Source organism: Panthera pardus, unplaced genomic scaffold (genome assembly GCF_024362965.1).
Source record: "Panthera pardus isolate Hobbes unplaced genomic scaffold, ASM2436296v1 HiC_scaffold_16, whole genome shotgun sequence".
Classification (NCBI taxonomy): domain Eukaryota; kingdom Metazoa; phylum Chordata; class Mammalia; order Carnivora; family Felidae; genus Panthera; species Panthera pardus.
The window spans coordinates 88832303-88835585 of NW_026526721.1; the positions used below are offsets into that span (position 1 = coordinate 88832303).

The following is a 3283-nucleotide window of genomic DNA, read 5'->3' on the forward strand; positions in this document are numbered from 1 at the left end:
TGTTTGCAACTTACACTGTGGGTGATAAAAGTATGTATTCCTCTGATGAGATATAATATTTCATCCTCCCAACACCACTAGATCACTTAAACTATAAGTTTTCATACATATATACGAACTCTGAATAAAGGTCAAATGACAACTACATATCAAGCACTGTGCTAGGCACTAACGAACAATGGGATGGACAAGTTTATATTCTGTTGGTGAACACAGACAAGACACAAGTGATCAAAGAATAAATGAGAGTTACAGATAATGATTTTATATGATGAAAACACAGGGTGATGTGATGAAGAATAGGAGGAATGGTCAAGGAAATCATGGAAGACTTCCTTGGGAGGTGGCGGAGGTTGAGACTGGAAGATTATTGTCCAGCCAGCCACACAGACAGCTGGGAGAAGAGCATTTCCATCTTCCTCTGATCTCTGCCAGGCCCACATGCTGTGTTAAACAATGCTTTCCATTTGCTCAGTAAAATTTTTTTTGCTTAATGTGGCAAGGAGGTCACTTTCAAGAATGCATTTACTTTCTCACCAGCTTTGTCTACTGATCAAGAGCTAGTTGTATTTTCGCCACCGAAATTTGTTTATACTGGTTGTGTTATTTCAATTATGCAAACTGATGAAATGTGATTTTGCAAAGAGAGTCACTTTTATGGAAATTAACTTCAATGGTGTGGAAAAACTTTTAAAAATGCAACTTGCTAAGATTTACTATCAAGTCAGGTGGAGGCAAGACAGCCATCAGAGTTGGAGAAAAATTATAAAAATATGGAAGTATTTTGGACTTAGATTGCTTCACAACAGTCTTTATGTTTTCTCACCAATTAAAGAAATTGAAACTGAAAATACTTGACAGTGTGGTACATAAAGACAGATGATGCAGAGCTATAAAAAGTGGACCGACAACCAAAATGAATTAATCTTGGCTCTTTATCAAATGACTGGTGGAGGAGTGTACATTTATGTTTTAGGTTAAAACAAAATGTTTATTTCTTATGTTTTACCACTTTAACTTATTTTTTCTTATACTGACCAGCCCAATGACCTGATTAGGAAAATAAAAAACCAAAATATTATTTTCCTCACAAGAATGAGATCATGCTAGGGGCGCCTGGGTGGCTCAGTCGGTTGAGTGTCCGACTTCAGCTCAGGTCATGATCCCGTGGTTTGTGAGTTCGAGCCCTGCCTTGGGCTCTGTGCTGACAGCTCAGAGCCTGGAGCCTGCTTCAGAATCTGTGTCTTCCTCTCTCTCTGCCCCTCCCCCACTTGACTCTGTCTCTGTCTCTCTCTGTCAAAAATAAATAAACATGTAAAAAGTTTAAAATAAAAAGAATGAGATCATGCTAGTCGTTTCGTTTTGTAACCTTTTTTTTCCTATTTAATATATTATTACCGATATATAATTTTAGGTGCTATCAGATTTCATTAGGTGAATGGATCATAATTTCTTTTAGCGATTTGTAATGGTCAGATATTTAAGGGATTTGAACGACTTACTACAATGATTGGCCTCATACACACATATTTGCACAAATATTTAACAATTTTCTTAGAATAGTTTCCTAGGAGGTAAGTTTCTGGCTGAAAGCCTGACACATTTTTAAGAACTTTGATGTAGGCGATTACCCTCCAGTAAGGTGGACAGTCACATGTCTTTTTGGAGTGAAATATTTCTGAAATTCCCTGAATGTTTCTGAGGCAATTTGCTAATCAAACAGTAGAGTCTGCTGTTTAGGGCATGTGTGTATATACGGACACTGAATTCAGGCTCCTTGAAAGACAGAATGAAGAAAACATAACAGTGAAACATAGAACAATAAAACATAGCAAAGCAGCCAGTACATACCCAGCAAAGCCACCGTCTGGTGAAAAGCCTGCTTTTGTCGGTTAAAGCCTTTCTTTTGAGTGACAAATAACATGTAATAGAATCTGGACGATTTTTGTCATCGTGGTCCTCCCACCCTCTTCTCTGAAGGTACTTATTGGCTACCCGCACCTTTTAATTTAAAGGCTGCCCATCAGAGAATAGGCGCAACCTTGCTTGAAGGAGTAATCTTCTTTGTCAGCACACTTTTTTCCATGATGGCTCTCTTTTCCATGATGTCTGTATACAATTTGTTACTTCTTTTTCTTCAGTCTACTGTGTGGTCACTTTAAATGGCATTCTTTAAAACATCCCTTAGAGACAACCCTAGAGGAAAATAATTGCATTAGTTACAAACAATCAGACGCAGCACAGGCCCCGAACGATACACCAGTCAGATTTCACACCTTTTCCTCACATAGCTGTCCCTGGGTGTCTTTCGAGCTGATAATTAGGTTTCCAGGGTTTTTCTTCCTCATTAATGGCCCTGGTACTGTCAAAACCCCCATTGAGAGTGAGATTTATTTAAGGTAGACATTAAATTCCAACACAGAAGAGCCAGGAATTCCCGCCATATCATCCAGTGATAACGGTATCTCTTGCCACTCTGTGCCCTGTAATGGTTTAATAAGGGCCTCTTTCTTGTTCAAAATTCAAATAGCAACTTCCAGATTTAAAATTCTCCATGTCAATTATAATTAATTTCTTCTTTACTTACTCTGTAGCTTTGGAAATAACTGCTGGCTCATCTTCTGGAGCAGATCTCTTAAGCATCATGGAGAAGGAAGCATCAAAAGCTCTCTTCTTTCTAGTGTGGGAAAGCTGACCCAGAAATGGAGCTTTGAGAATAATGTGATGTAGGTGGGTAGAGAGGCGGGCATGATGTTCTGTGGAAACACAGAGAAAGAAGTGACCTAATTCCTTCTCAGATAATCAGAGCAGGCTCTACTGAGGAGGTAACTTGGTGACCGGGGCCTTGAAAATGGGTAAGGTATAGCTAGGCAGAGAAGATGGGCAGAAGGGACATTGCAGAAGGAGGAGGACAGGGTATATTTGCGGAAGTCCAATAGAGAATAGGGGTATTTAAGCAGACAAAGCAGGGCTGTTTGCAAAGTGACCTGAGAGCACCAGGCAGGATTCTGTCTGCAAGCCTTTTGCCCTTACTGCCTCTATCACCTGCTGTTACCTTCATTAAATAGTCATTTAAAAAATGGCAAAGTCTTTCTTGTTTTCAAAAATCTATTAAAAAGGGAACAATGCTGGGAGAAAGGAAGAATAGTGGAGTCTCCTGCAGGGACCCAGATTCTGCTCTAGTTGCTTTACAGGTACTATCCCATTCAGTTCTCAGCCAACCCCATGGGGCTCATCTTGCTTACCACCATGGGTTTCTGGATAAGGAAGCAGAGGAGTGCTT

The 3283-nt window shown here is 39.7% G+C and overlaps 1 long non-coding RNA gene across 1 annotated transcript; it reads right to left on the bottom strand.

The window, feature by feature from the left end:
* Positions 1-249: 249 nt before the first annotated feature.
* Positions 250-2750, bottom strand: LOC109275151 (uncharacterized). The gene is made up of 2 exons (XR_002083988.2): positions 2588-2750; positions 250-2196 (listed from the first exon to the last, which is right to left on the bottom strand). It is a non-coding gene; the product is annotated as an uncharacterized LOC109275151 (long non-coding RNA).
* Positions 2751-3283: the final 533 nt, after the last annotated feature.